The sequence below is a fragment of the Mustela nivalis genome, assembly GCF_964662115.1.
Source record: "Mustela nivalis genome assembly, contig: HAP1_SCAFFOLD_211, whole genome shotgun sequence".
Classification (NCBI taxonomy): domain Eukaryota; kingdom Metazoa; phylum Chordata; class Mammalia; order Carnivora; family Mustelidae; genus Mustela; species Mustela nivalis.
The window spans coordinates 158,331-167,567 of record NW_028136423.1 but is presented as its reverse complement, the minus strand read 5'-3'; positions in this window follow the sequence as shown (position 1 = coordinate 167,567).

The following is a 9,237-nucleotide window of genomic DNA, read 5'->3' as shown; positions in this document are numbered from 1 at the left end:
GAGAGAGTCCAGCCAACCCAATCAGCCTACCAGCAGGCTGTGGCACAAGGTCCAGATCCTAGCCCAGGCACCAGCCAGGGTTCCCTTTGGCCTGCCCTCTTATGGTTGAACAACAATCATGGAGAGCCACAGGGAGAGCGGCATTGGGTCCAGTATGGCCACTCCCTGGTCCTCCACAACACTGGTTGCACACTCTTCAACACAAGAAAATGGTGTGCAGAAACAAGGGCCTGCCACAGTAGGCTGTCGAGCAAGGAACAGAAAGCATCAGGGGACAGGTGGGACTGCTGGCTGGTCTCCACCTCTCCCAGAGGGCAGAGGCCGCAGAGCTTCTGCAGGCTAAGCAGAGACATGTCAGAATTACCTTCCCAAAAAGTAGGCAGTAAAGGAGGATTTCAAGCAGCCACAACCACCAGCAGGCCTGCGACCTCCAGATATCAGGGGCTTGACCATGACCGTGTCGGTAAGCAGAACACACAAGTGCCTTCTGGAGCGAGAGAAGACAGCTTAACGCTGATAACTGGTCCTCTCACTCTTCTCTGCTCTCAGCAAGTGATCCTGAAAGGGATGGACAAAGTTGGTCAGATTCACTGGAGAAAACACGAGCCAGTGAAGACGTCCCGGCTCGCACTAGGCCTCCCTCCAAAGGCTGGCTGCCCCACCCCTGGCACCTGGGTAACGCTGCTCTGGGGCCATCCACACAAAACGATTTACGTACCCCCCACCCGCAACAAACACACACAGACACAGACACACACACACACACACACACACACACAAGCTGCATCGGGCTTTAGGAACCTAACTCAAACGCACCCCTAACAACAACCCCACAGGTGTGACTGGGTTGGACACTCCCAGCAAGGGAGGGAAGGCCCCCCCCTTGGGTCCTTGCCAGCGGCAGGGTGCCACCTGGACCTCCGCCTCATCCTCTCCATCCACGGGGAAGTCAAAGCGGCCCCCACCAACCACAACCACGCAACCAGATTGATTCTCGCACTTCAAATCCCCGCTGCCAGGGCCCCATCTGTGTGCTGACCGAAAAGCCGCCCTCAAGCAGCCGGCCCGCGGAACGTCTGGAGTTCTCCCAGCCCCGCACTCACACCTCCCCAGGCCTCCCCCGCCCCCGCGGGCCGCGCCTTACCGCCAGTGTACACGAAGCGCGGGGGCGGGCGGTCCCGCAGCGTGGCACTCCAACCCGCCCTGGCCTCGTCCTCATCGGACTCCTGCCCTTCGGGGGCGTCGGGAGGCAGCGGGGGGCCGGGGCGCTCCTGTTCGGCGTCCTAGGAGGCGGCGGAGGAGGAGCGCGAGGCGGCGGACGTGCTGTAGAAGGCGTTCCCGCCGCTGTCCGGGCCGGACTCGCCGAACACTTCGTCCCAGATATGCAGGCTCTCGTGGCGCGCAAGGGCCGCCTCGAGCAGCGCCGGCGCCCTCCTCCGCGCGCTCCCGCCGACCTGGGCCATGGCCCCGGCCGCCGCCCGCGCGCCCGCCCCCCAGAGCGCCTCCCAGCCACACGCGCCGGGCACCGGGCCCGCGCCGCGGCCCGCCGCCCCCCACCAGCGCAGCCCGCAGCACAGCGCCTGCCGCCCCACGCCCGGCAGGCCCGCCATCTTGGCCGCCTCGGGCCCAGCGCCCTCGGAAGCGCCCTCGGAGCTCGGGCGCCGCAGGCTGCAGGCCGTGGAGGGACGCAGGGCGCGAGGGCGGGAGGCAGGGGCTGCGGCCGGGCCCAGGTGCCCCCGCTACCGCCGCCGCTGCGACTCCTCGGCGCCCGCTGCGTCCCCGCGCGCCCTCCCGCCGCACCCCGCGCTCCCTGGCCGACCTTCCGGGGCGCGAGCCGCCAGAGACGGACCCGCCTCCTCGCACCTCGGGCCCGCCCGCCGGCCAATGGGGAGCAGGCAGGGGCGGGGCCGGCGCGAAGCACGCCCCAAACCCCTCGGCAGAGCGGGGCGAGGAGAGCAGCTGCTGCAGCGGTGGCGGCACGGGGGAGGGCGGACGGTGGCTTCCTCGCCTGCCGAACCTGTGGCCCGGGACGGCCACCCGCAGGCCTCGCGCGGCCCCGCAGGGGGAAGGGAGGAACTGAGTGGGTGTCGGGGGTTGGGGGGGACGCAGCCGGTCTTCCCGCCGCCCCAGCCGGCTCACAGAGCGTGAAGCCCTCGCTCTCGGTCCCCTTCCGCAGTCAGCGCCGGCGGCGGCGGGGAGCTGTCCGCCCCGGTGGTTCTGAACCAGGCGCTGCGGAAATTCCAGGTAGGCGCTGGGCCTGAGGGTCACGATTCCCGTGGCTGCTGTGGCTGCTGCTGCTTCGGTGCTCCACAGCCGGCTGTACCTTGAGCTCTTGCAAGCACAAGGGCTATCTGGCTTCCGGGAGCCTTGCTCTAATAAGGAGCCCTCCTCGCTGGTTCATTCCTGGGGTCAGGTGGTGACTCAGTCTCGCTTCAATATCCCTGTAATTTGAGGGGGTCAACATCCGATCTTAGTCATTCCTTCCGTCTTTGACCTTTGACATCTTTAAACTCAAAATATTCATTACCTTCCAAATATTAATTACTCTAACACCACCACTGCAACATCTTCACCCATACATTTGACACACTTGTCTGTTAAAGTACGGCACAATCACCCAGGCTTCAGTGTTCTGATAAACAATAGATCAGAAAGGTTTCATCCATCCCTCTGCCTTGGCCAGGAGTGCGTGGCACTCATTCCATTGATGACGATACACGTGATCAGGCGTTTCTTGCTCCTCTCTCCCACAATAATGCAATAAGTCACAATGATGGTAATTGGGCCATAAAGTCACTTGCACTCTGAAATAAAATAAATCCACAGAGATGTGAAGGGCTTGCAAATCCTACTGGGTATTAACTAAATAAGGATTACACAAAAGGGAAAGGCATATTGCTATTTCATGCATAAAGGATGCAGATGCATAAAGGGTGAAGATGTTGGTACCACCAGCTAAGGTCGTTCTAACAGCAGGTGAGCAGCTTCTGCTCTTGCCCTCCCCTCGCAAGCCCCTGTTTCCTCCTCCCAAACCAGAGTCTCTGTACCAGCATGAATTCCTGATCATCACTGAAAGATGATATATAAAAAGGAAAGGATTCACATGACATTGCTTTGTATATGAATTGGCTGATATACGTGAAATTGTTTGCAAAGCATTTCAAATCCGTTGGAAGAATTGTGTCACAGAAAAGAACTGGTTTCCAGCACTTCTCTATACTGTGTTAACCAGGGAAAGATTCTGAAGAGAGTTCATACAGGTAATCAGACTTAAAAAGGTCATTGACACATAGATTAAATACGAAAAGTAAGATTGCATAGCTCAAGTTCAAATTCTGCAATTAGGAATTCTGTAATACTCCTGTAAAATTTAATGACATATATTTTAAAAAATAATTGAAAGGGATCAAAACACTGAAATACATAGGCAAGAACTCCTTCTCTTCTCCAGGCAGCCAATGAAAAAGTCAGCAGCTAAAGTAAGTGAGTATTTTAAAAACAGTAGCTAGCTTTGCTACCCAGAGGAAGCAGGAAGTAGAGCAGTAACAGTTACAAGCATGGAATCAGTCTTCCATTGTGCCAAATCTGCATTTGTATGGTGCTAATCCCAAAGAAACCTTGGAGTATTTGTGCTTATGAGCTCTCAAGTGCTTGTAGCTCACAGAGCATGCAACACTGGGAGAGGATTATATGGTCACAAAAGAAACAGACTGGGAAATCAAATTGTTATCCAAACCCTGGCCCAACAAAAATGAGATGGCTATGTCCATTTAGAATCAAGGGTTTAGCAACCAGTGCTACTTTGTTTAAACAAATGTTTCCGACCAAGAACAGTAAAAATACTTCAGCCGTTAAAAACAGGTGGCTGATTCTCCTTGTAAAGGAGGGGAGGAAAGAGAAGAAAACAACTGGAAAACAAAAACCAAAAAACTTTCCCATCTGCTTGGCAACCTCCTACTCGATGCTATGATTATGGTTCTACATCATTAAGTTTTACAAGTAATGTTTTCTGGGAGGATAATTATAGAACCAGCATTATACTGAGATCTTTTAACTTTGAGTCATTTAAACACATCTTCCAAATAATACAACTTTGTAATATAATTAATTTTAAGATTAATATTGAGCTTTTGGTTCATAGTCTGCACAAAAGGCTCCAGGGTAGTAAGAACAACCCATTTCTGTAGTAGATTCCTTAGGCTTTGTTAAGCCAGAGAGGTTCATGCTCTTGTGAAACTGGGGATAATAGCCATATTTCATTGAGTCTTGGCCTCCTTTCCTGGTATAGTTTAATAAGAAACAAAAAATGCTACCATTCAAACTATGATACAATGTTTTCTTTTCATTAATATTTTAATTTAAATGTATTCAAAAAGCTCTTTGGTAAGTATTTAGACAGATTTTTATTACATATGGCCTTAATGCATACATAAAATAAAAGTTAAAATTTTGGGTTAACGTTTTTCCAAACCTCACATTAAGAATCTCACTACTTTTATTTACTTTCTAACTGAGAGATTTCAGTGCCCAGATTTTTCTCACAATATGTTCCTCTGAGCCACCCAGAGCTTTTGTCATGCTGCACTTAAAAAATTATTATTAGACATATAGCTGACATTCAATGTTAAATTAGTTTCAGGTGTACAACATAGTAATTTCACAATTCTATACATTACTCAGTGATCACCACAGTAAGTATATCATCACGTCACCATATAAACTTATTATAATATCATTGGCTGTATTCCCAATGCTGTACTTTTCATCTCCAGATAAGAACAAGAAATTATTTTATTTATTTTATAACAGGAAATTTGTACCTCTTAATCCCCTTCACCTATTTCACCCATCCCCCATCCACCTTCCCTCCCATAACCACCAGTTTGTTCTTTGTATTTAAGAGTCTATTTCTGTTTTTTTTTTTGTCTGTTCACTTGTTTCTTTTTTTATATTCCATATAGACGTGAAATTACAGGGGCCCCTGGGTGGCTTAGTGGGTTAAAGCCTCTGCCTTTGGCTCAGGTCATGATACCATGTTCCTGGAATCGAGCCCCGAGTCAGGCTCTCTGCTCGGTGGGGACCCTGCTTCACCTGCCTCTCTGCCTGTCTCTCTGCCTACTTGTGATCTCTCTCTCTTTCAAATAAATAAATAAAATCTTAAAAAGAAAAAAAAAGGAAGTGAAATCATATGGTATTTGCCTTTCTCGGTCTGACTTATTTCTCTTAACCTAATACCTTCTAGATCCAGCCATATTGTCACAAATAGCAAGATCTCATTCTTTTTTATAGCTGGATAATATTCCATTATATATCTATATGCACCATATCTTTACCCATTCATCTACTGATAAACACCTGAACTGCTTCCATATACTGGCTATTATAAATAGTGCTGCAGAAAACCTAGGAGGGCATATATCTTTTTGAATCAAGTGTTTTTATTTCCTTTGGGTAAATATCAAGTACTAGAATTACTAAAGCATATGGTAAATCTATTTTTAATTTTTTGAGGAACCTCCATACTGTTTTCCACAGTTGTTGCACCAATTTACATTCCCACTAAAAAATACAGAGGTTCCTTTTTCTCCACATCCTGGCCAACACTTGTTCTTTCTTGTCTTTTTAATACTAGCCATTCTGACAAGTATAAGGTGATAGATCTCCCTGTGATTTTGATTTTATTTTCCTGATGAGTGATATTGAGCATCTTTTCACATGTCTATTGGGTGTCTGTATGTATTTTTTGGAAAAATGTCTATTAAGTCATCTGCCTATTTTTCAATTGGATTATATGTTGGGGTTTGGGTTTTTTGGGGGGTTTGGTGTGTGTGTGTGTGTGTGTGTGTTCTTTACATATTTTGGTTATTAATTCTTTATTTTATTTATCATTCACCACTGTATTCTCCCATTCTGTAGGTTCCCTTTTGGTTTTGTTGCGGGTTTCCCTTACTGTGCAAAAGCTTTTTATTTTGTTGTAGTCTTAATAATTTATTTTTGTTCTTGTTTCCCTTGCCTAAGCAGACATACCCACAAATAATGTTGCTAAAACCAATCTCCAAGTGATTACTGCTTATTGTCTTTTAGGAGTTTTATGGTTTCAGGGCTCTCATTTATTCATTTAATTTTTTTTTAATTAAGCTTTACACTGAATGTGGGACCTAAACTCACAGCCTCAAGAATAGGAGTCACATGCTGTAAAGGCTGAGCAAGACAGGCACACCTCACACTTCACATTTAGATCTTTGATCCATTTTGAGTTTCTTTACGTGTATGGTAAAAGAATGTGGTCTAGTTTCATTCTTTTGCAAATGGCTCTCCAGTTTTCCCAACACTGTTTTTGAGGAGACTTTCTTCTGTTACATATACTTGCCTCCTTTGTCAAAGATTAATTGACCATATAATTGTGGATTTATTTCTGGGCTCTCTATCCTGTTTCTGTTGATTTATGCGTATATTTTCTCCCAGTACCCTACTGTTTTGATTACTATAATGTTGTAGTATATCTTGAAATCCAAGAAACTGATACCTCCAGCTTTGTTCTCCTTTCTCAAGATTGTTTTGCATGCTATACTTCTTATAAAAGTATTCTGAGGTCATCCATTCTGCTTGGTTTGATGCTGGTAGGGTTTCTCTTTTTCTTTTTTCTTTTTCTTTTTTTTCCTTATCTGAGATTTTGTTCTCAAAATCTCTTGAGCTTTGTTCTCCTTTCTCAAGATTGTTTTTTTTTTCCTTATCTGAGATTTTGTTCTCAAAATCTCTTGAGCTTTGTTCTCCTTTCTCAAGATTGTTTTGCATGCTACACTTCTTATAAAAGTATTCTGAGGTCATCCATTCTGCTTGTTTTGATGCTGGTAGGGTTTCTCTTTTTCTTTTTCTTTTTTATTTCCTTATCTGAGATTTTCATATAATAAACAGTTTATTTTCTTTCTTTAAATGGTCCTCAAAAGGCCTGTGGCTTGGCATGCCAAGGGATGTAGATGATCAGTTGTGCCCTAGGAGCAGTAACCACATGGCACAGGGTCAAGCTGTGGTAACTTTATAGGGACTTCCACCTGCTCAGCCCCAACTATAAGACAATTCCTGACATTGGAGATGTGAAAGAAAATGGGAGGGGAGGGGCATCTTAAAATCCATAAAATATGGCATATTGTCTCCTGTTTGTACTTTTACAATTTCTGATTTTGCAAATGGCCAAGCTGCCGCAGGGAACAAAAATGAGGTCCTAAGGTGGCAGAGACTGACCTGGCCAGCCCTGTACTGCACAGGCTATGCGTTACTGGATCAGTATGAATGGAGAAAGCAGGGGTGAGTCAGGGAAGCTGCTGCTTCTCCCTACATTGCCTTCATCACCCACAGGAAGGGGGCCCAAAGCCAAGGAGGACCTCCTGGAACTGAGACAGGGGAGGGGAAAAAAAAGCTGAACGATGCCACAGCTGCTGAACCATGACCAAAATATGGGGGAGAAGGCTGGCGGCAAATGTGCATGGTACACCGTGACATTTGGAGTCCTAGGTGACATAGAAGCTTAAGGATCCAACCTTTCTCAAACTGATTTTACATGATGATTTTATCTACTAATCAACCCAGAGATGCAGAGGATGAAATAGGGCAATACTATAGAAAATGCTTGAGAGAAATCTCTCTTATGATTGAGATAACCTGATATTTCCATTGATTCATTCATTCATTCATTCATTCATTCGTTCAACAATTATGTACTGAGTATTATGTATCAAATCCTCTTCTGAACACAGAATAAATAAGGAAAAAAACCCACAAATACCATTTTTATAGCACATGCATTCAAATAGAAGAGAGAGAACAGACAGTAAATAAATAAATATATAATATGTCAGCTGTTGATAAGAAGTCAAAAGTAGAGAGGGACAGAAACTATGTTGATTGTGATGGTGCTGGTGCTGGCTGTGTGTGCAGTTAGGGGAGATTACTCTGATAAGAAGACATTGGCAGATCCTTGAGTGGATTCAGAGAACAAGACGGGTACATTTAAGAAGAGGAAACAAGTGCAACGCCCCAAGAAAGGCACGCACTTGCTGTACTCTGTTAAACACTAAGGAGGCTGGTGAGCGGAGGCAGAGACAGCTGAGTGAAGAGGTAGGAGATGAATTGAGAAGGAAGTTGAGTGTTAAATTTTGTAAGACTGAATTTTGTATTGAGTGAAGTGGGGAGCCATTGGAGATCTTAGAGCAGAGAAATAACAAGGTCTGACTTTTGTCTTAAACGGATTGCTTTAACTGCTGAGTGGAAAATAAACTAGAACAGAGCAAAGATGGAATCCAGAAGACCAGATAGGAGACTATTACAATAACTCATAGAAGACGGTGTTTTGGACCACAGTGGGAGTAACTGAAATGTGGAGAACTGGTCAGATTTAGAATATATTTTGAAGATAGAATCCACAGTTTCTACCAAAGAATTAAACGTGGGCAGTGAAAGAAAGAGATGAATCAAGAATGACTCTACAGTTTCCTGTTTGAGCTATTGCAAGACCAGCAGAGCTCGAGAAGAATAAGAGCTTGGTTTTGAACATGTTGGGTTTAACTCATCTAGGTAGATCTGGAAAGCAGGCAGTGGAAGAAAGCTCAAAATCCAGGTCTGGACTGGAGGTGGAGATGTGGAGTCATCAGGAGATAGATGGTAGAAGAGGGACAGTCACCAAGGACTCAGTGTAGACAGAGGAGAAGTCTGAGGTTGGGTCCTGGAGCAATTCATACTCAGAGATCAGGGAAATGAGAAGAAATCCCAAGTGGAGGGGCATGTCCTCACTCAGAAGGGATTGGAGTAAGGGTTCCACCCAGGAAAACTTAGTGGGATTCTGTGGGTCTTCTTTCCTTACCGATTTTTCTTTTCAAGATTTATTTGAGAGAGAGAGAGAGAGAGAGAGAGCAGGAGCACACACATGCAGGGGGAAGAGACAGAAGGAGAGGGAGAGAATCTCAATCAGATTCCCCACTGAGCATGGAGCCTGACATGGGGCTCGACTCCATAACCCTGAGCCCATGACCTGAGCCAAGATTCACACGCTTAACCACTTAGCAACCTAGACACCCACCCAGTTTGTTTTTCATTCTTTTTTAAAAATATTTTATTCATTTATTTATTTGACACAGAGAGAAAGAGAGAGAGAGAGATCACAAGTAGGCAGAGAGGCAGGCAGAGGGAGAAGGAGAAGCAGGTTTCCTGCTGAGCAGAGAGCCTGATGCGAGAGCCCGAGAC